Genomic DNA, 24,191 nt, shown 5'->3' with positions numbered 1-24,191 from the left:
GCCTTTAATTTTTTGCTTTAATGTAGTGGATGTAAATTATTTTTATTTTTTTTGGAATATAAACCAATATAATAAAGACCATTTATTAGTTAATAAATAAATATTTCCAAAGTTCCTCTTTTCACTCTCAGAAGTGTCTTAGTTTTGCACCATGATTATAGAGTGAGGATCTACTGGTTGAAGGGTCGGGCCGGTAAAAGGGTGACCAGGTGATAGTCCAGGATGCATGCATTATTAAACTGAGTTAGGCTTCTCCCCAGAGAGAGTTCTTAAAACAGAGGGTGGTTAGAACGCAAAGTATTGCTCTCTCTGCTCACCCACAATTCCAGGGCCATGAATTAACGTGTTCTGAGCCCTCGCTTAAAGAGAAGAGAAAGAAAAGAAGCAAGTTATTTCCTATCTAGACAAGACACTCGCGAGAATTCTCTCTTGGTTGTAACTCCATTTTTTTATTTTCCTCACACAGGCATTTTATTAATGCCTTTGAAGGTTAGAAGATATTTTACCTTCTGGAGTTTCTCTGACTCACCGATGATCTCAGCTCAAACCTGCCAGTTCAGGGGAGATGATCGATAACACCCTCAGATGATCGACATCTGAGTAAGTAGATAACTGCTGTGTGTTGTGTTTAACTGCTTTAAAAAAAATAAAATTTTGTAACTTTAAAGGCTTAAAGTATTATGCACTTTAATGGGGTTCTTTAAATTTTGTTGTTGAATAATGATGGCAATTATTGTAATTCCTATAAGTGAATATTTATAAATAATGGGTTTCCAGAAGTTAATCCCCTAATGATAAAAAAAAGCTAGTGAAAACATTTTCCGTGCATAATACTTTACCTTTTAAGAAACATATTGAAGACCTAAATGCATATATTAAAAATTTAAAAGCATTCTCCTTAGTGCTTTATTTTACTTTCATATTAAGAAATGGAAAATTATTAGTAAGACTGTTAACTGTTAATGAATTTTAAAAATGCAATTATATCCTTACAGAAATTGTCTTTTAACATAGAATGTATTTTGGTTAACTTGAAATAAATACTGGTTTGTTTTGTGGAAGTAGAATTTTAATAGCTCTTTCTATTTGAAAATAATGATGTTTTTTCCTGCTAATGTAGACAAGAACATAGAATCTCTCTGTATTTAACTTTCGTTTTTAATTGAGGAGACTAAGAAAGAAGAGCATGCATGCTTTCTAATCAAAACATCTGAATGAAATTTAAAGAGTTGGGCCAGTAATCTTGACATAAATTATTTCTCAGAATGAAAGCTGTTATTCGTCTTGTTATATCATTTGAAACTGTTTTAACAAAACTAGGAAACCATGAGGTTGTACCATGGTCTTGTTTTGGAATGTGAAGTTCAAAACAATTAATAAATATACAAGATGTTCCCCTCTTCGATGGGGTTATTTAAATTAGGTCTATATCTGTGCTGTCCCATATGGTAGCCACTGGCCACATGTAGCTACTGACATTTAAAATGTGGCTAGCCCCAACGGAGATGTGTTATGCATAAAATACACACAACATTGCAAAGACTTAGTCTGAAAAAAAGGCTGTGAAATATTTTATTAATAATTTTGTATGAATCACATGTTGGAATAATAGTTGTTTAGATCTGTTGGGTTAAGTAAGCCACTTAATGTTTTCTTTTACTTTCCTATGTGACTGATTGCTAGAAAATTCTAAATTACTTGTGGATTACGTTATATTTCCAAAGGGCAGAGGTAGCCCGTGTCATCGTATATGATTAACAATTCTTAGTTACCCATTATGCGGTATTCTTTAGGCTTGAACCTTCTGGTGTGTGCATGGATAAATGAATATAAATCTGTATTCTTTTTAGAATAGGATTCTTTGATTTATCAGATATTTATTAGTGCTTACATGTGCCAGACAGTAGTCTAGGCACTGGTGATACAGTCGGGAACAAAATAAAACTTGCTGCCTTCATGGAGTTAACTTTCTCATAGAGACTAAAAACAGGCTAAGATAAGTAAGAAAAAAATACATAATCTGTTAGAGAGCCATAAGTGCTTTCAGGGAAAGCCTCACTGCACGGGTGATGTTCGAGCAAAGAGTTGAGGAAGGTGAGAGAAAGACCCTCCGGATGTTTGGGGCAGAGCGTTCCAGGCAGAAGGAATAGCAACACAGAGACGTCGTGGCAGGAGCTCTCCTGTTTGTTGGCATGGGGGAAGGAGGCGTGGTGATGGTTTGGAGAGATTGAGGAGGAGATGAAAGGGAGTGCGTGGGCACATCAGGCGAACACTTGCAAGGATTTTGGCTTCGAGTAAGGTGGAAAGCAGTCGGTGGGTTTCGAGATGAGAAGTGACAGGATCTTTCTGTGGAAGCTGTTTTGACAAAATGCTCGGGGGTGAGGGTGGGAGCGTTCGCAAGAGTGGAAGCAGAGAGCCCCGGTTCAGGGCTACCGCAGTGACCCAGGCGAGAGATGGTGGTGCCTGAGCCCATAAACGAGGAGAGTGACGAGAAGTGGTGGAATTAATTAATTACCCATTACTGTGGACTTGGATGTGGAAAGAGAGAGAAAGAGATATGTCAAGCTCTTCCACCTTAACAGCTGAGGAATGGAGTGGAGTTGCCTTTGGTTGAGATCGGGAGGAACAGATTGACGGGGAGGGGGTGCTTAGTTTGCGACACATTAACTCTGGGAAGCCTCTGTAGACATCTAAGTGGAAAGGTCAGGTAGGCAGAGCCTGGAGTTCAACGAGAGGTCAGGGCTGAAGAGGCAAATCGGAAATCATAAGCAATTATCATTACTTAAAGCCCAAAGAAGAATTGAAGCCACCGAGGCGGTGAGCACAGATGGAAAAGAGGAGAGGAAACAGACCCTAATTCCGTAGCATCATCCACACTCAAAGATGCCCATCGGACGATGTTACTGAATTAGTTTTCTCAGGTGTGGCAATGATGCTGGAGTTACATAGGAGGTGTTCTTATTTCTGGAAGATGCATACTTAGGTATTTAGGAGTGAAATGTCCTACATCTGTTTTCCCCTTTCGGATGGTCTGGCAGAAAGGAATTACAGAAAAAGGTGGAGGAAGCATGGTGAAATGTCAGCAGTAGGCCTTTAGTAGGTATTCAGGCATGACTACCCGAGTACTTTCAACTTTTCTGTAAGTTCAAAAGTTTCTTTACAAGTGCCTCCGAAGAGGGATAGATGTGAGGATGGTGGGCTGCCGTTTTTCATAAGCCCTTGATGAGTATTTGACTCTATAAACTACATACATGTTTAAGTTTGATAAGAATAAAAAGCAATAAAATAAGTCAAATCTAATAAGGGGAAACATTATAATCTTGAGAAATGTTATGTAATAAGTCAGTTCTTTGGAAATTAGGACTTTTTAAATATGGCCGTTGAGTCTTAGGACTGGAATTTACCTTGGAGACCTCTCAGCCTGCCTCCTCTACCCTAGAGATTAATAAAGTGAGTTTCAGGGGAATTAAGGGACTTGCACAAGGTCACATGCCTGTGTAGCAGCAGAGCCAGGACTAGAAGCCAGATCTTTGTACTGCTGTTCCATTAGTTAAAAAAAAGGGAAGCAGAGAGGTCTAGGACCCAAACAAAGGACCACGGCAACAATCAGAGCTCGGGAGTCTCAACAAGAAGCGTGAGGAAAAGACGGGAAGGTAGACATTGGGATATTCAAGTCACCAAGGGGAGAAAGTGTCTTTGGAAGCAAGAATAACCAGCACTGTCAAATGCTCCTGATGGGTTAGGTAAGACGCGAGCTGAAAATCGATCCTTGACTCTAGCAACGAGGAGGTTGTTAGTGACCTTGACAAGAGGAGGAGGTTTTAGTGAAGTCAGAGGGAAACAGATTCGAGGGAGAGCTTGGAGGAAATGCCTGGAAGAGGGTGAGTGTAGACCCTCTTCTGAGGAACTGTGGAGGCAAAAGGGAGTCAGGGTTTTGGTTTTGTAGACGAAAGAAATTACCTCATTTCTCCCAATGTGTGCATTAGGAGAGATTTCAAGGTACTCTTCTAAAATGATCCACCAGATTTGTGGCATTTAAGACCACCACCTTGTGTATGTGTGTATGGGTAGGGTTACTGTTTCCCTCCCAGAAGGATTTCATAGAACAGTGTTTGGTAGAGAGAGAGAGAGGGGGGGAGGGAGGGAGGGAGAGAGAGAGAGAGAGAGAGAGAGAGAGAGAGAGTGTGTGTGTGTGTGTGTGTGTGTGTGTGTAGAGGTTGGCATTGTGTTAAAGGTTGCTTTTATAATTGTTACAGATTTGACTTCATTTCTTCTTGCTCAGGGTCTGTATTCTCATAGCTATAATTAAAATTTTTAAGGAAATAAATGCTGAGCCTATTCTCAACTGAAAGTGTTGAGAAGGCTATTGCTTGGGGGCGGTAATCTGTTTTCCTTGCCTTTAAAGAAGTTACCAAAATGTTGGAAGAGATGGCTGCAAAGACACGCCCAAGGTCACAAGACAAAATGTCGCCAGAATAACTGGATCTTAGATCTGACTCACCTGCCACGTGGAGTACTTAATCCCTGTGTGTTTCACTTCCAACAGGTATAAAATGAGGATACGATTTGCTCCACCTCCTGCATGAGGTTTTCGTGTGTCAGCTACAAAGCATTCTATACACACGAGTCACAGTGCTAAAGGCAAGTTAGGCTTGAGGGTTTTCTGAATAACTGGGGAGAAAATGTGTTACAAAATGTGGATTGAGACGACTTAAAACAATACTAGTGGAATCTGCAAGAGTTTGCTTTTTGCCCCTGTCAGGCATTGTTAATAACACCACAAAATCCGTCGTCTTTGGGCCCATCATAGAGTTTTGTGGTTAAGAGCCACGGCTGAGATCCAAGCAGTCAATCAATTAATCCCCTACGAACTCAAAATTACTGAACAACTGACTGTTCTAGTACTTTTTAATATAATGTTAGTTTGCTGGCACTGTGTGGCAGGGCTCTTAAATGGAAAATGACGCAGGCTATGATGATAAATTTTATGTCAGACTCGGAAAGCAGTTCTGCATTTGGTACTCAGAGTGGAATTATAGTCATACTGTATTTTTAAGAGGTTTACGTTATGGGAGGTTGAGAGATTAAAAATGGATAGATAGCCAAGGTCACTCCCATTAATGATGATGTAAAGAGATCGGGTGGTCCTTTCTTAATAAAACAAGGATAAAATTGGACAAGATTGACAAAAGCAATAATTTCTGGCACTGGAGATAGACTGGAAAGGCAGACAATAGTCACACTGGAACGTTGGGTGACGAGTGGGAGTTCTGTGGCCTTTCTTGCCGGGGCCCCTCCCCCGCCTCTTATCTCACTTGGTGAGAACTGCAGTTTTACCAGCGGGTACTTCTTACCAGAAGTGATAGATGCAGTTTGGTGGGGTTGGCGGTAAAAACCCACAGCTTTGCTGGTTAAAAGTGGCACACTCGGTTCATAATGGACAGGGAGAACCTACAGCTTTGCTACCTCGGTTTTGCAGTCTTGGGTTGGGGCCACCAGCCAGGAATTTAACGGGGAGATCCCTGAAATGAGAGAGCCATTGAAGGGCTGACATCAGCTCTCCGCACAGTCATGGCTGAGGGCTGAACTTTGCATGCCTTAGGGGATAGAGACTCAAGACAGCCCAGCAAAAAGCAAAAGTCAGGGAGTTCCTTGAGAGCTGGAGACAGCTTCGAATGCTTTTTCAACCCACATAAAGCTTCCTCAGTGGGGGGGGTAGCCTTACAGGTACAATGTATTTGGGCACAGCCTCTCCCCAAATCACCGTGGCCTGTGGCTAACCAGGACACTATGAAGACACAGAGGTAGCCTGGAGGGAACCAGGCCACAGAACAGAAATACGAATTTAAAAAGTAAGTAGGGGTGCCTGGCTGGCTCAGTCGGTGGAGCGTGCGACTCTTGATCTCAGGGTTGTGCGTTCGAGCCCCACGTTGGGTGTAGAGATTACCTCAGAACAAAGCAAAACAAAAAACTAAGACAACAGGGGCCACATTCATGGAACAGGCAGATTCTACTGTAGAAGTGCAAGCAAATTTCTAAGAGGACCGCCACCCCTTGGAAAACTGAGGTCTGTCAGCTGATAAGTGGATGACTAAAACGTGGTGTATTCATATAGTGGAATACCATTAGGCAGTAAAAAGGAATGGTGTACTGACACAGGCTATAATGTGGGTGAACCTTAAAAACATACTAAGTGAAAGAAGATAGCTCCATTTATATGAAGTGTCAAGAATAGAGAAATCCATTCATAATAGCATCAAAAAGACCAAAATACATATAAATGAATTCAATGAGAGAAGTTTAATCGAAGGTAGTAAGTATACCCAAATAGGGAGGAACATATTGCCATGTTTATAGGTTGGAAGACTTAATATAGTTAATGTGGCAGTTTCCCCCAAATTAATCTATAGGTTCAACAACATTGTCAAAATCTCAGAAAGGATTTTTAGAGAAGTACTTATAGAGAAAACAGTCTAAAATTCATATGGAAATGCAGAATCTAGAATAATCAAAGTGACTTTAAAAAAGAAGTAAGTTGGGGGATGTGTAGTACCTGGTTTCACAACCTACCATAAAGCTACAGGAGCAAAGACCTTGGTATTTGCATAGGGATAGACAGATCAGTGGAACAGAATGTCTAGAAATAGTTGTATTTCCTGTGTGGTCCACTGCTTTTCAACAGAGGTACTGATGCCATTCAGTAGGGACACCATAGTCTTCTCAGGAAACAGTACTGCCACAATTGGATACCCATGTGAACTAAAATGTGCTTGACTTTTACTTTACAACACACACAAAAATAAACTTGAAATGGATCATAGGAAATATAAAGAAGGAAACATAGCAGGAGGTTTTCTTGTCTTGAGTTAGAGACTTAGTAAATAAGATCTAAAAAGCATGAGGTATATAAAAGAAAAAATGATAAACTGGACTTCATCAAAATGGCAGTTTTCTTTTCAGAAGACACCACTGTTAAGAAAATGAAAAGTCAGGCCACATATTGGGAGAAAATACTTACAAAACAGATAATCTGATAAAGGATTTGTGTCTTGAAAATATATGAAGAGCTCTCTTAAAACTCAATCATAAGAGAGTAACCTAATTTAAAAATGTGCAAAAGATTTGGGTAGACATTTTACCAGAGAAGGTACATGAATGGTAGGTAAATGCACACATGAAGAGATTTTCAACATCATGAATCCTTAGGGAAACGCAAATTCAAGTCGTAAGATACTGCTGTGCACCCACTCTACTGGCTAAAATTAAAAAAGACTGACAGTCCATGTGTTGGCAAGGATGGAAAAACAAACAAACACAAAAAAAACCCAGAATACTCACACATTGGTAGTGGGAATATAAAACGGTACAGCCATTGTTGGAAAACGTTTGTTAAAAAGTTCAGCATACACTTAACATATGACCCAGCAATTCCGTCCCTAGGTAGGCCATCAGGAGAAGTAACAGCATATATCTAGACAAAAACTTATATACGGTGTTCATAACAGCTTTTATCTATGGTTGTCAAAAATTAGAAATTGTGTAAATGCCCATCAGCAGATGGGTGGAGAAGCAAATTGTTACACAGTAAAGGAAAGCAATGGACTGCTGATATATACAACAGCATGTATGAATCTCAAAGTGATTATACTGCATGAAAAAAGCTGGCACCCCCCCCCCCACCCCCCACCCCAGAGTAACAATACAGTCTGATTCCATTTAGGTGAAATTATACAAAATGCAAACTAACTGATTGTGACAGAGCAGATCATTGGTTGCCTGAGGATGGCTTAGGGGAGGAGGGAGAAACGGATTCTCAAGGGAGGGGTACAGTGAAGCATTGGGGTGATTATAGATTCATTATCTTCATTATGCATGATAGTTTCATGGGTGTGCACATATGTAAAAGTTCACCAAATTGCATATTTTAAACATGTGCAATTTATTATATAGGAGTCCTACCCCAATTAGGTTATAAAAATTGTGCCCATTCAAAAAGCAAGCAGATGTTCATAGCAGCATTATTTGCGATAGATAAAAACATAAAAACAATCCAGTTTGTCAACTGGTGAATAGATGAGGAAAATGGTCATACAGTGGAGTATTATTTAGCCACGAAAAAGAAGGAAACACTAGTTCACGCTACTGATAGATGCTACAACACGGATAAACCTCAAAAACATTGTGGCAGCTGAATGAAATCAGAAACCGAGAACTGTGTATTGTATGATACCATTCATATGAAAATTTCAGAGAAGGCAAAGCCATGGGTAGATCCGTGGTTGTCTGGGGCCAGAGGTGGGAGCCGAGACTAGCCATAAACAGGTACAAGGGAACTGTTGTGTCAGTGGAACTATTCTTGGTGATAGTTGTGCTGCAGTTGAATAAATTTACAAAGCATGTCTAACTGTACCCTTAAAATGGATGACTTCCGGTGGCCTGTAGATTATACCTTAATAAAGCCATTAAAAGGTGATTAACCACTCAACATTTTAAATTCTCTTTAAGATGACCATTCAAGAAATTGGACTAGATTGCTGATTTCATTGTTATCTATTGCTTTGGCATACTTTGGTGAGACCAATTAAACTGATGTTCTATGCCAAGTACTTTTTGAGATTCTAATTGTAAAACAGAAATCATTATTAGTTGTCTTTCATGGAATTTAGTGGCTACTAACCACTGTTTTTCCCTTGCACATGAACACTGATTTTATGTTTAATAATTGTTACCCCCCCTCCCCCGCCGCTGGGAGAAATGGTGGCTTCTTAGATTAATATTCTGTTCGTGTAAAGCAGTTCCAACATGTGGAGGGTAGGTTATCAGGAAGGAATTCGATGATGGAGTAATACTTTTGCATTTAAAATTTTTTAATGTTTATCGATTTTGAGAAAGAGCGAGCGCATGCACGTGGGAAGGGCAGCGGGAGAGGGAGCAGCCTCCACGCCCAGTATGGAGCCCAGTGAGGGCCTGGATGTCAAGACTGTGACATCCTGACCTGAGTTGATATCAAGAGTTGGATGCTCAACCGACTGAGCCCCCAGGAGCCCCACCTTTGCAGGTTTTAGATAGAGAAAGGCACACCTTTCTAGGTGTTGGGTGTCCACCCACGTGTCTCCAGCCCCATGTTTGTGGAGATATCAGGTGATCTGGGCATCAGATCCTTTGGGTGTGGGGATGGGGAAACTACAAACAAGAGAATTCCTTCCAGAGCCCTTTTTTGGCTGGGTCTGGCCATGTTCTGTACCAGACTAGGAGTCAGGATCTCCGGGGTTAGTGACTTCATGCCTGCCTTCACCTCCATGTCTTCATATATAAAATTGGAAATTGAAATTTGCTTTTTTAGGTAAAAGTGAGTCTCTTTCTATTAGAAAGTTGCCTAATTTTGATGAAAAATCAAGAATCCTGGAACGTTTTGCCCACGATTCTGCCTCATTCTATGCAAATTAGAGTAATTTATTTTGAAAACAACCAGGTTCATTTGGTTTGACTGAACCAAATGACTGAAAGTCGTTAATTCATTTTCCCAAATAAAGTAATTCTACTTTTCCCCGTTTTTCCTTCCCCCCAAACAAATCCTTTATTCAACAAAGATTTATAGGCACTCTGAAGTTGAGATAAACCTGCAAAAATAACGGAAGCATGGGAGTGGGGTAGGGGCTGATATCTAACCTGCCTTCAGTAGGGGTGCGGGGGCTGTACAGAGAGGGGCTGGGAAAGCTCTGGGGAAAGGCATGTGGAGAGCTGAGTTTTGAAGGGTATATAGGACTTGGCTGTTATCCAGGTGGTGGGGATGGGGGGAGTTTGCTGGAGACTTGAAAACTGTGGCATTGGCTTTAAAGAAGAGAGAAGAGGGTGAAGAGATTCGGTGAGTGGGGGTGACTTTTGACTTTGTGACTGGCAGAATTTGAAGGATTAAGGGAGAAAAGAAAGGAGTCAAGGGTAAGTTCAACCTCAGCTGTCTTTTTTTTTTAATTTTTTTTTCAACGTTTATTTATTTTTGGGACAGAGAGAGACAGAGCATGAACGGGGGAGGGGCAGAGAGAGAGGGAGACACAGAATCGGAAACAGGCTCCAGACTCTGAGCCATCAGCCCAGAGCCCGATGCGGGGCTCGAACTCCCGGACCGCGAGATCGTGACCTGGCTGAAGTCGGACGCTTAACCGACTGCGCCACTCAGGCGCCCCTAGCCTCAGCTGTCTTAAGCAAGTGGAGTCAAGATAAGTTCAGCCTCAGCCGTCTTAAGCAAGTGGTGGTATCATTCATTGACCTGGGAACAGAAGGCCCCCCAAATTAGTTTTGCTTGTTGTTTTGGGAAGACAAGAATTCACTTTGGAGGTTTTATCAGAGGAGTGCAGCTATTCGCACACGCTCGATTGAACCTAAAAGATGATGCTCTGACCCCTTGTCCAGCTTTGTCAGGACACCCATGGAGCATTAGGGACAAGAGTGAAAACTTGACATGGTCTTGGTGGTCTGTGTTTGTGCAGCATCACAGGCTGTCGAGTCTGTCACATGTGCACAGGTAAAATCACCCTTGAAAATGGCAGTCACAGAGTGCAGAAATTCTGGCACATGAAAACCTATCACATTTAAGAATTTAGTAGTTCCTTTGGTTACTCTTTTCTCCCTGATCTCTCCTCTCTGGATTTTTATCATTTGTAAAGTATACTCTTTGTACTTCTTTCCTATAAAAAAGATGAAAATGGGTGAAGTTTAGAAAAGACCGCTCAACCTTTCACGTGCATCAGGTCATTTAGCTTTTAAAACAACCTTGTAAAGGAGGTACTTTTAATCATACTGGTTCACGATAAAGATTTATAGTAAAGATGTTTGGAAATCAACAGGTTTAAAGTTTTTGACATGCCGTTAGCACAAAATATAAATTCTTATTCAGGTCCGTAGACTTTAGCATGTAAACAAGGGTGGCAATTTATTTTGGAAATTCTATTTATTTCTGCCCTGTCCTTCTTTTGAAAGCACTTTGGTAACAAGTAGATTCATGATCCGTAAAATAATACCCTACTTTATACTTTCTGAGAATATTTTCTAAGAATCATTTGGAAAATAACTTTCTCATGAAAACGTTTGCCAATTATTTACTTTTCTTTTTTTTTAATAATCACGAATATATATTAAACCAAAGATGCTATGTAAGCAGTTGCTTTAAAACTACATCAAAACAGAAGTTAAAATTAGGTTCTACCTATGGCTTCAGATTTATCTTTTAGTAATATGTGGTCAGATCTTGCTTTAAATGTATTCTTGATTGAAATACCTTGAGGAAGTAAGTTGGTGGACCTCAGGCTGTTCCCTTGTCTATAAAATGAAGACCAGGAAATACCTGCTCCAGTGATGTAAAAATAACTTCTTGGGTTTAGTTTAAGTGCGTGTACACAGGCAGTTCCCTTTTGTACCACAAGAGGGAGTGCCTGCGTTGTTGCTAACCTGAGCTGAGCTCTGAAGTCCTTTCTAAAATGTGGTTGCAAAGTTCCAAATGAGTGGATTGCTGGGAAAATGAGAAGGGAAAAGATTGTTTTGACAGTGTCACGGGAAGGAGGTACTCAAAACACAGTTATGAAAAGGAAGGGATTGAATTTTAAGATACGAAGGCTTTTGCTGACATACATCATTACAGATTTCCATTCCCAGTCAACAACCCTTCTTCTTTGCTTGTATCCTCTGAGAATTTTGATTTATTTTGTTTTCTTCCTTCTTTGCAACTGTATCTATAAATCTTTTGTATCAAACAAATACAGAATCCAAAGTTTAGTTTCTCAGTAGTGGTCCTGAACAATGAATATTGGTTAAAGATAAATTGGATTGTTTATGCTCTATGCCTTCGACATGTACAACATCTGTTTGTTTGCCTTAAATTGGCAAATCAGAAAGATTTGAATGTTTTCATCCTGCCTTTCTCCCTCCATACTTTTTTTCTTTGTTCATGCTTCTGAATTCTTTTATGTGATGTTTTCCTGTCATACATAGCTCAGAAGGTTGGGTGTGGACAAGGAAAAACATTGTTCTGTGGGTGAACCCCTAGGGACATGGAAGTAATTATATTATACAGTGAAATTTTAAAATTTGAGACCAAGATCAAAGCCAAACAAAAAAGTGAATTTGGCAATTGTGGAATTATTCCAGTAAATTTGGGTTAATAATTCAGTTTTATCTCAGCTGTGTGAATATTTCATGTCAATGTTGGTTTTTTAATTTAAATCATCCCTTTATGATATAAAGATAATCCCTTTATTTTGCTAATGTTTGTATTATAAATACAAAAGTCATGAGCCCATCGTGTTTTATGTAACGGTAATTATACTGTTAACGCTTTTTGTATTAGAAAATTTTCTGAATTTAGAAAAACAACAATCCCAGGCATCTGGGATTATTACTCTGAACCCTGCTTTTAGAAGACTTCTCTGGAGCTTGTTTCTAGTAATAAATTTGTCCAAGTTTGGGGTCAGACTGTTCTGGTTCAAGTATGGAACCACTGTGTTTGAAACTTGACAAAAGCACATTTATCCCTATAATTTCATTTTCACTTGTTTGAAATCTGGTAATTTCTTGAGCAGGAAAAACAGCAGTGGAATTACTATAGAAATTATGCCCATTTTATCTGTATAGCAGCCAGTTTAAAAAACGATCATTGCTGGGACCCTGTAAAGAGTTATAAAACTTATAAATACCTTTGAGATTGCAACATTCAAAAGAGAAAACATGAAAGAAAAAACTCTGTAGCTCTATTTTCTTTGCTTCTACTGCAAAATTTGTTCTTGTTTCCAAATGTGGGCACACCCATGGTAATCTGTTGTTCACATGGATGTCATCCATCTTGTTTTGGTAAAAAGAAGGTAGAGAACAGTTGAGACAGGGGCAAGCTGTTCCTTTTATTAAAAAAATGTTTTTAAGTTTATTTATTTTGGGAGAGAGAGAGAGAGAAAAAGAGTGCACGTGAACAGGGAAGGAAGGGAAGAGAGAGAATCCCAAGCAGGCTCCGTGTTGTGAGCGCAGAGCCCAGTGCAGGGCTCGATCCCACGACCGTGAGATCATGACCTGAGCCGAAATCGAGTCGGATGCTTAACTGACTGAGCCATCTGTTCCTTTTCTTTTAAAGTTACTTTAAAAATTAAAGAATATTTGAGGCATAGGAAGGAAGTATAAGGAATATTAAAGAATTGAAGTGTTATGTGTTATGTAGTTGTTAAAACATGGTATGTATCGTTCCATAAGCCTGACCCTCTTCCTGCCTGACAGAGGTGTAATGTCCTGAATTTGGTGTTTATCATTCTCATGCATATTTTTACACTTTTCTAGGTACAGATTTATTCCTAAACCTAAATAGAAGGTACGTGATTTTTACCCTTTTAACCAGTTTCTGAATGTACATTATTGTTAACCGTAGGCACAGTGTTGGACAGCGTATCTCTAGGAATTTTCCATCTGGCCCTACTGAAACTTTCTATACACTGAACAGCAATCCCTCATTTCCCCTAAAAACCATCTTTCTCCTTTGAGCTTTTATGAGTTTGACTGTTTCGGATACCTCATATAAATGGAAATCATGCAGAATTTATCCTTCTGGGACAGGCTTGTGTCACTTGGTGTGATGGCCTCAGGGTCCTTCTGTGTTGTCACATACAGCAGGATTTCCACCTTTTTAAAGGCTGGTTAATACTCCCTTGTTTGTGTGTGTCACATTTTCTTTCTTCATTCATCTGTTGATGGACATTGAGGTTGTTTCCACCCCTTTGCTGTTGTGAATAATGCTGCAGTAAACGTGCAAGTGCAAATATCTCTTTGAGATCCTGGTGTCCTATGTTTTAGATAAATATCCAGAGGTGGAATTGTTGGATCATATTATAGTTCTATTTTTAATATTTTAAGGAACCTCCATACTGTTTTCTGTAGTAGCTGAACCATTTTAAATTCCCATCAGCCGTGCACAAGGGCCTCTATTTCTTCACATCCTTGCCAGCTTTTGTTACTTTTTTGTGTGTTTCTTTTTTTAAAGATTTTTGTTTTAATTTTCTAATTTTTTAAAAGTAATCTCTCCACTCAACATGGAGCTTGAACTCGCAACCCTGAGATCAGCAATTGCACATTCTGCTGACTGAGCCAGCCGGGTGCCTGTTGTTTTTGTTTTTGTTTTTGTTTTGTTTTGTTTATAATAGCCATTCTAACAGGTGCGGGGTGATAACCTCATGGTTTTATTTGCATTTTCCTGATGATTGGTGATGCTCAGCATCTTTTTATAATACCTGTTGCCCATTTGTATGTCCTTTTTGGAAAAATGTCTATTCAAGTCCTTTGTGCATTTTTTAATTGTGTTCATCTGTCTATCTTTATCTATTTTTGCTGTTGAGTTGTAGAGGTCCCTATATATTATGGATATTAATTCCTTACCGGATATGTGGGTTGCAAATATTTCCTTCCATTCTCTAGGTTTCCTTTCACTTTGTGGATTGTTTCCTTTGCTGTGCAAAATCTTTTTAGTTTGGTGTAGTCCCACGTGTCTGTTTTTGCTTTTGTTGCAAGACCAGTGTCATGAAGCTTTTCCCCTATTTTTTTTTTTTTTTGGCACTAGAACCGTTTTAATATAGGATACGTATCTGCCAATCAGAGAAGAGGTTTATGCGTGTACAACTTTATCAGTTAACATCTGCAAGCATACATGACAGTGATCTCAATTTATAAATTCATCAGGGTCAGAGCAATGGACCAGTGTCTCTTTACTGCTCTGCCTACCAGCTGTAAATTACAGATGCATTAGTGTCCTTTTGTTGCTCTTCTTTGACTCTCCTTGTCCAGAGACATTTTGTTGTCAGGTTTCAGTGCAGCTCACCTCCAGCCAAAGGTAATCTTTTTAGATAAGTGCTCAGTTGCTACGAATTTTGCTTATAATTATAACCTATTTAATCACAGAAGAAGCTCTGCAGACGTGAAGTTCAAGGTTGCATACAATAACAGATCACAGTTTTGAAGTCGAGCACAGATTAAAAACCACAGATGTACCACTTATGTAAGACACACACCAGTCATCTTTTAAGCTGCACAGTGACTCCGTATGAACATTATTTTTTTTTAAGTTTATTTATTTATTTTGAGAGAGACGGAGAGGGAGAGAATCCCAAGCAGGCTCCACACTGTTAGTGAGGAGTCCTGTGTGGGGTTCTGACTCCCGAACTGTGAAGAGTATGACCTGAGCTGAAGTTGGATGCTTAACTGACTGAGCCTCTCAGGCGCCCCTTTGTGAACATTATGTTTTATTTTTTGTGTATTTTTTTATTATTTTTTTAATGTTTATTTACTTTTGAGAGAGAGACACAGAGCGTGAGAGGGAGACACAGAATCTAAAGCAGGCTCCAGGTTCTGAGTTGTCAGCACAGAGCCCGTGCAGGGCTCGAACTCACAAACTGCGAGATCATGACCTGAGCTGAAGTCGGATGCTTAACGGACTGAGCCACACAGGCTCCCCTTTATGAACATTATTATTATTATTATTATTACTTTTAAATTTTTTTTTTCAACGTTTATTTATTTTTGGGACAGAGAGAGACAGAGCATGAATGGGCGAGGGGCAGAGAGAGAGGGAGACACAGAATCGGAAACAGGCTCCAGGCTCCGAGCCATCAGCCCAGAGCACGACGCGGGGCTCGAACTCACGGACCGCGAGATCGTGACCTGGCTGAAGTCGGACGCTTAACCGACTGCGCCACCCAGGCGCCCCTATTATTATTACTTTTAAAGTGCATCTATGCAATCAGTCACACAAAGTTTTTCAGTGCCAAGTACCAGATGGTCATGAAACGTGAGTGAGCTTGAGGCACTGTCCATTCCTAAGGTTCAGCCAGAGATTGGCCAGAGCATTGGAACACCTCTGCTTAGGAAGGCTGTTTCCCTCCCTCCTTTCCCTCACCTTTTCGTTTGGTGTTTGGCTGCACATGGCTGGAATGCTTTTGATCATTTTGCAAGTCAGGAGAACCAGTGATCTAAAACTATGCCAGGATCCTAAGTAGTCCTGTCTGTCCATTTCAGGCTGCTGGTTGGTAGGTCCCTCTCAGGGCCTTCATTCCTCCTCCAGAACGTTGATCAGAAGGTCAGAGTATCATCACCTCTAACTCTTTGAACTAATGCCTGGCTGACACTGGAACGTCCAGCCCGGTCTCTTTGAAAATCACTCACAAAAAGAGCTTCTGCAGGGCTTCATAAAACCTGGAATCGCTATGAAGATGTCCGATCTTTATAATCCAGGCAGTGAGCATTGAAGGGAAGCTTCCAGGAGGCAGTTGGGTCCTTACAATCCAAGCAATCAGTGGTTGAATTAAAACGCAAGCTTGAAGCTCCATAACCCTGGGTGGAAAGAGAAGCTAAGGACTGGTTGAGATAGCTGGTGGCTGCACCGGTACCCATAGGGCTGAGTGTGTCCCCCGGTCCAGGAAGCTGGTGACACGTGGGGGTCAGGTAACATCGTTGGCCCGTGCCCCCAAATAGGAAGCTGAGCAGCATATCCTTGACCGTCATCTGAAGCCTGTGTATGGATCACAGGATAGGACCTGTGTATGCAGGAAGAGGAGGGGGACAAGGAATATGACAGTGGGGAGACAGAATCTGGAGTCCAGATAGACTCGAGAGCACTGCTTCTGGAAATGGTGGGCACTGAGGTGCTAGAGAAGGGAGCGAATTGGCCGCTTGTTCCACTCTGTGAACTCGGTTCCTGATCTGGAGATTTCTTCATTTTGGCTTTGTTTGACTTGGTTTTGACCTCCCTTCTGTTGTCGCTGCTGCTACCGGCAGCACTTAGCCTGTTGATTCTTAAGCCTGGTTCTTTTTCCCGGACCTGGACAAGCTGATTTTCAGCACCACCTCCACGGCGTGAAGATGTCAGGGTACCAGGTCTTAGCAGACAGCACTTCGAGCGTGTCTGGCTGCACCTGGGTGAATGTTGTCCTCTCCTGACTCTGTTTGGGTGGTGGGGGGTGGCCAGGTGGCCCACTGAGGGGCGCAGCAGGTACGTGCCCGAAGTGGTCAGACTCAGCCCGTTGACTGTGTAAGGTGGTTGCTTAAGATACCCTGCTGACATTTGGACGTGCAACGTGCAATGTTTGGAAGTACCCTCTCGATTGGGGGTACCCAGCTAGAAGGTCTCTCTTCTCCTGGGGTGGGCAGGTTCTGGGTCCTTGGTAGGTGGGTTTGGAGTGATGGAACTAAGGGCAAGGCAGACAGACAGAGGTGCTGTTCGGTAGGCATCCTCTTCCTATGTTTTCTTCTAGAAGTCGTCCAGCTTCAGGCCTTAGGATTCAGTCTCTAACCCACTTTGAGTTGACTTCTGTATGTGGTGTGAGATCAGGGTCCAGTTTCATTCCTTTGCATGAGGATATCCAGTTTTTCTGATTATTTATTGAAGACATCATCCTTTCCCCTTTGTGTCCTCTTCCTCCTGGCACTCTTATTGAAGATCAGTTGCGGGGTGTACGTGTGGGTGTATTTTTGGGCTCCCTCTTTGGTTCCATTCGTCTCTCCATGTCGGTCTTTACGCCAGGACCAGTTTGAGAAGAATTCACTTTAGTGCCTTTTTAAATATCTGGTAGAATTCACCAGGGAAGCTGTTGGTCCCGTGCTTTTCGCCTTGGATTACTGATTGAACTTCCTTACTAGTTAGAGATCTCTTCAAATTTTCTGTTTCTTCTTAATTTGGTCTCTGCAGGTTGTGTATTTCTAGGATGTTTTTCCATTTCTTCTAGGTTATCCGGTTTGTTAACCTTGTGTGATCAAACCTTGTTTGATCCTTTTAGTTTCTGTGACATCAGTTATATTGTCTCTTCTTTCATTGCTGATTTTTTATTTGAGCATTCTTTTTTTTTCTTAGTCTAGCTAAAGGCTTGCCAATTCTGTTGCTCTTTTTTAAAAAAACAAGTTTTAGCCTTTTTTTTCCTGTTTGCTCTCTTTTTTATTTATGCTCTAATCTTTATTCTTTCCTTCTTGCTGCTAACTTTAGACTTCAGTTTGCTCTTTTTCAAGTTCCTTGAGGTATAAGGTTAGCTTATTTGGGAATCTTTCCTCTTTCTCAACATGGGTGTTTATCACCAAGAACTTCCCTCTTAGTATTGCTTCTGTCATATCCCAGAAGTTTTAATATGTTGTGTTTTCATTTTCGTTTTTTTTCCAAGATATTTTCTAACTTTCCTTTTGATTTCGTCCGTGACCCATTGGTTGTTCAAGAGCGTGTCAGTTAATTTTCACATGCTTGTGAGTTTCCCCAGTTTTCCTTCTGCTTTTGATTTCTGGTTTCATTCCACTGTGGTCAGAAAATATACTTGGTATGATTTCAGCCTTCCTAAATTTGCTGTGGCGCATGTTTTCAAACAAGATGTAAATTGTATCTGTTGAAAGAAAGTAGAGTTCCAAGGAACGCAGACTCTGAGAAGCAGATAAACACGCAGGAAGTTTACTAAGGAAGTTTTAGGATTAACGCCCGCGAAAGAGACGGAAGCAGGACTGGGCAGAGAGAGAGACTGGGCTGCGGTGCAGTCACAAGGAAGCCCTCAGCCCATCCCAAGGGGAGTGGAGAGGCGGGCTAGCCCTTCAGAATTGCCCCAGCTCTGGGTGAGGGGTCAGGCACTGAGCGGCCCCTGGAGAGGGCACATGACTTGGGCGAGGTGACCCTGCTCAGCTGAGAACTGTCAGCCTGTAGCACTCCCAGTGGCTGGGGGAGGAAGCCCTTCAGCGCTAAAGGAAACCTAGCGGCACAAAGATCTCAGGGTTCGCCGCGGTGCGTGTTGTGTGTTCTGTTCTTGCCTTCTTGGCCCAATACTATTTTATTTAAGGTTTGTTTATTTTATTTTGAGAAAGAGAGAGCGTGAGCAGGGGTGGAGCAGAGAGAGAGAGAGAGAGAGAGACAGAGAGAAAGAAATTCGAGCAGGTTTCACACTAAGCCAGATGCAGGGCTCCATCTCACAACCGGGAGATTGTGACTTGAGTCGAAGTCAAGACTTGGACGCTTAACCGACTGAGTTACCCAGGTGCCTCTCAATTTTACGTTTTTTGAGATTTGTTCATATTAATGTCCATAGCTGTAGTCACCCATATTAATGGTCTTACAATATTCAGTTTTTTTCCTAAATGTTTACTTAGTTTTGAGAGAGAGAGGGAGAGAGATAGAGTCTGAGTGGGGGAGGAGTAGAGAGAGAGGGAGAGACAGAAGCAAGAAGCAGGTTCCAGGCTCCGAGCTGTCAGCACAGAGCCTGACGCGGGGCTCGAAGCCATGAACTTTGAGATCATGATGTGAGCTGAAGTTGGATGCTTAACTGACTGAGCCACCCAGGCGCCCCTACGGTATTCAGTTTTATAAATATGTCATAATTTTTAAATAGATTTCCCTATTGACTGACATTGAAGTTTTGCAGTGTTTCACTGTTAAAAAAAATGTGGTTATGAACATTTTTTTTTTCAACGTTTATTTATTTTTGGGACAGAGAGAGACAGAGCATGAACAGGGGAGGGGCAGAGAGAGAGGGAGACACAGAATCGGAAACAGGCTCCAGGCTCCGAGCCATCAGCCCAGAGCCTGACGCGGGGCTCGAACTCATGGACCGTGAGATCGTGACCTGGCTGAAGTCGGACGCTTAACCGACTGCGCCACCCAGGCGCCCCTGAACATTTTTTATATATCTCCTTAATGTATGTACTTAGTTCATCAGGGTTATGTAACCAGAAAATTCCTGGGTCTTAGGATATGGACAACTTCAACTTTCATAACTACACTGTAATGAAATTTCTCACTGAAGTGGTTTTACCTTGCTTTATACCCTTAAGACACTTGTCATTGTCAGACTAATTTTTCCAGTTTCATGGATATGAAATGGTATCTCAGTGTGGTTTTAATTAGAATTTTGTTGAATTCTGGTGAGATTGAGAATTTATGTGTTTGTTAGCTCCTGGGGTTTCTACTGTGAAGTGTGAATTCCAATTATGTGCCCATTTTCCTATTATTTTATTTATTTTATTTTATTTTATTTTATTTTATTTTATTTTATTTTATTTTATTATTTTTTAATTTTATGCTTTTTAAACAGTGTTTTAAATTTATTTTTAGAGACAGCAAGAGAGCAGGGGGTAGAGAGAGAGAGAGAGAGAGAGAGAGAGAGAATCCCAAGCAGTCTCTGCACTATCAATGCAGAGCCTGACATGGGGCTTGAACCCACAAGCCATGAGATCATGACCTGGACTGAGATTGAGAGCTGGACGCTTAACTGACTGAGTCATCCAGGTGCCTCTCTCTTTTTTTTTTTTTAAGTTAATTTGTTGACAGTCTTTATATATTTTTCTTATCCATTCTTTGTTATCTCTGTGTACACTTTCCTCCTGGATTGGGGCTTAATTGTTCACTTTTGAAATAATACATTTCGCCGAATAAGAGTTTCCTTTAGATGCAGTCAGATTTAACTAGTCCTTTTCTTTGGCATTGTTTCTTTGTGTCTTATTTTTAAAATTCTTCCTTAGGCTAGGTCGTATAGAAATATTCTCCTCCGTTTTCTACTACAAGTTTTGAAAGTTTTGCTTTCCACGGTTTCACCTGCAACCCATTTAAAATGGAGTTATGTGTCTGTTGGGAGGTCTAGAAACCTCATGTTATTTTTCTCTGGACAGCAGGTTTTCCTGGCAATGCTCGTGAACCGGTTCATCTTGGCTGCACCACAGTGCGGTGCGGTTCGGTCCTGTGGTCCATTTGTGGAGACCTTTTGGGGGTTATCTTATGCTCTGGTCTACTTGTTTTTTTCCCCCCGCTCCAATTTCACACTTTCTTTATTGTCTTTATTTCTCTGTGTTGTGTTGTTGTCTGGTAGAACCAATCCTTCCCTCTCTTTGTTCTTCTTTAAAACTGTTGTTACTTTTTGTCTTTTGATCTCTGATACACATTTTAGAGTTGCATCCAGTGAAAAACCTTCCTTTGATTGAGTTCATGCGCTGAATTTATAGATTAATTTGAGGAGAATTGGCATCTTTGTAGAACAGTGGGTGTTTCCCAGTGTTTTCTTTTTTTTACTGTTTATTTATTTATTTTGAGAGAGCAAGCATGAGCGGGGGAGGGGCAGAGAGAGGGAGAGAGAGAGTCCCCAAGCAGGCTCCACAGTGTCAGCCGGTGGACACTTAAGTCGGGCGCCCGGGTGGCTCGAGTCGGACGCCCGGGTGGCGTCTGGCTCTTGCTCTTGGCTCAGGTCAGGATCTCACGGTTCATGAAATCGAGCCCCATGTGGGCTCTGTGCTGTCAGTGTGGAGGGAGCCTACTTGGGATTCTCTATCTCCTCTCTCTCTGCCCCTCCCCCATTCTCTCTCTCTCTCAAAAGTAATAAATAAACATTAAAAAAAGAGCGAGACGCATAACCGACTGAGCCCACCCAGGCGCCCCTCACTGTTTTCTTTAATACCCACATGTAGGTCCTCTTACTGTACACAACATTTTTGTAACTTACCTTTCTACTTGAATACACTTTCATGTTAATAAATAAATGTCTCCACCAACAATTTAACAACTACACGGTAATCCACGTGGCTAGAGAGTCATTTATTTTATCGTGACCGTATTGACACTTAGATGAACATGTTTCACAGTGATTATTCTGGAACTCCATCTTTCTCATGACAAAATTATACATGCAGCTACGTTTTATTCTAGTACTGCTGGGATATTGTGTATAATTAAGTATTTATCTGAGATGTGTTCAGGTGTAAGGTGCGAGAAAAGTATCTAACTGATTTCCTCCCCATATGGTTAACCAGTTTTCGTGTACTTTGTCCTTTTGGTTTGACTGTCTTTGCCTGTTTTGTGTCACCACCCAGGAGCCATCAACAGTGCACACCGTAAATGTTTGAGTAAGTGAACCAGTTTTTAATGTTTGCTTTATTTTCAGAGGTGTTTTCTTCTGCGTTGACCTGTCGGTTCAAGCCAGTACCACACTGTTGGAATGATCAGAGCCACTGGAACAAGACTCCCCTCTCCTCCTCCTCCTCCTCCTCCTCCTCCTCCTTCTTCATCATCAACATCATCACACTTTTTCAGATTTTCCTAGGCTATTTCTGCACCACTATTTCCCCCCTGAACTTTAACTAATTGGCCACTGTCCCTTTAAAACGGTTATAATTTCGATTGACAGTATATTCATTTTCTGAAGAAATTTGAAGATGTTTATATGTAAAGTTTCTGGCCTAATAAGTACTGCATGTTCCTCTAGTTTGTAGATTCTGGAATTGTTGGGTTAGAGAAGATAAATCCCCAGATTTCCTTTTCGATTGAAATTCAGGGCAATTAAAGAAATTTGTTGCAGCCAACAGAATCCTAGCACATGTTTATTCTGTAAAGACAAAACATTTTTCTATATTGAGCAGCACTTCAGCGGCTTTGCCTCCTTCTTAAAAACACGGCTCACATGGTACCACACGCTCCCTGTCCAGACAGATACTTGCAAATAGGTAACAACTGACGTGCTGTTTGGTCAAAGACCTGGTTTTTCTTTAATATGGCCCACCCTCTCCCCTTTCTCCCACCAACCCTTAAAGGAATTCTGTGCCCTCACTTCTCTGGTTTACCTTTTTTAGGGTAAAGAAATAGGCTACAAAGCTCGTGGGCACGAGGGAAGTCTGCATAACTCTTTTTCACACCTGCTTGGATTCTGGCAGTGGTATTTGCTAAGTGGGGATGAAGGCTGGTTTGTCATGTGTTCTCACAGAGCACTGATGGCTGCAGGCCAACCCATTTAGCCTTTGTTTTTTTTTCTTGCATAAAACTGCCTATTTTTCACTTCAGATGGGGGTGTTAGGCACTTGAGAGATGTTTGTTCTTGTCACATGCACGCCATCTGTGATCTCCTGGCATCCTACACAGGTTCCCAAGTTGGCCAGAGTGTCCGCGGGTCAGTGCACCGGATGGTCAGGGTCCTAGCCTATGTGTGTTGGTGGAAGCAGTGCTACTGAACACACTCAAGTATCCGACTGGGGCTGTGGACTCAGTTTTGGAAAGTTCGAAGAAGCCCTTTATGTAGAATAATTTCGGCCTTGAAGAAAAGTCACAAAGATAGTACAGAGAGCTCCCATATGCCCCTCACCCCATTACCCCAACTGCTGCTTCTTACATTATCCTGCGACATCTGTCACAATTAAAGAGCACGCGTTGCTACGTTACTATTAACTAAAACCCGCACTTTGTCCACATTTCACTGGTTTTTCCCTAACGTCGTTTTCCTGTTCTGGGATCCACATTCCATTTTATTGTCCTGTCTACTTCACTTCTTCTGGTCTGTGACAGTTTCTCAGACTCTCCTTCTGTCTGATGACATTGTCAGTTTGGGGAGTACTGGTCAGATACCTTGTAGAATTTCCCTCAGTTTGGGTTTTTTCTCGTGTTTTTCCTGATTGGACTGGAGTGATGGGCTTTTGAGAGGAAGACCACAGAAGCGAAGTGATATTCCTGCCACATTGTATGAAGGGGACATGCCTTGTCCCTTATGATGTTGACCTTGATCACCTGGCCAGGGTAGTGTTGCCAGGTGTAAATTTCTTTCCCGCCTTCTTCCATTCTCTGCTCTTTGGAAGCGAGTCACTAAGCACAGCGTAGACTCAATTTAAGAGTTTCGTTAACTGTCTCATCTATCTGTGCCCTATTATGCCTAAGCCACATCTATTATTTTGTTGTACTCCAAATGCATAGATTTTGTGTTTAAAGCCTTAAGAATAAATAAAAGTTTCCTAGGCTTAAGTGGGATTTGAAGTATCTAGTAGCTGTATTGAGTCTTCATTCCATTCCTTTTATGTTTGGTTTATTGGTTTTATTAAAAAAATCTTCATACCCTGGGGGCACCTGACTGGCTCAGTCTGTGAGCGAGCGACTCTTGATCTCAGGTTGTGAGTTCGAGCCCCACATGGGGCATAGAGCTTACTTTAAAAAAAAAAAATTGTAAAAATCTTCATACCCTGTATGCTATCTCCTGTACCACACAGCCTACTTTGTTCTGCTCAGATGGTTGCACAGCCTGTACTTTATTCTTCTAGCACAAGGAAGCCTCGTGTCTCTCTTACTGTTGGGAAAAAAAGTTTAGCATAAGAACATTTTTATCCATACTGAAGCTTATCTAGTAAACACTGCAAGATACTTAATTCTACTTAATGTGATGGAAATCTTTCTATTATAAAATTGTGTT

General features: G+C 41.2%; 1 long non-coding RNA gene and 1 pseudogene across 3 annotated transcripts in view; one reads left to right on the top strand and one right to left on the bottom strand.

The window, feature by feature from the left end:
• The window catches only part of LOC122488756, a 176,784-nt gene that overhangs the window by 50,163 nt on the left and 102,430 nt on the right, over window positions 1–24,191 (top strand). For all 3 annotated transcript variants that reach the window (XR_006298684.1, XR_006298685.1, XR_006298683.1), the window contains exon 4: window positions 467–600. This is a non-coding gene — a long non-coding RNA (uncharacterized LOC122488756). The remainder of the gene's footprint in view (window positions 1–466; window positions 601–24,191) is intronic.
• On the bottom strand, window positions 16,084–18,905 carry LOC122488754 (annotated as a pseudogene).

The sequence above is a fragment of the Prionailurus bengalensis genome, chromosome A2 (genome assembly GCF_016509475.1).
Source record: "Prionailurus bengalensis isolate Pbe53 chromosome A2, Fcat_Pben_1.1_paternal_pri, whole genome shotgun sequence".
Classification (NCBI taxonomy): Eukaryota; Metazoa; Chordata; class Mammalia; order Carnivora; family Felidae; genus Prionailurus; species Prionailurus bengalensis.
Note: the sequence above shows the minus strand (reverse complement) of the source record. Positions and strands in the feature narration are given on the sequence as shown.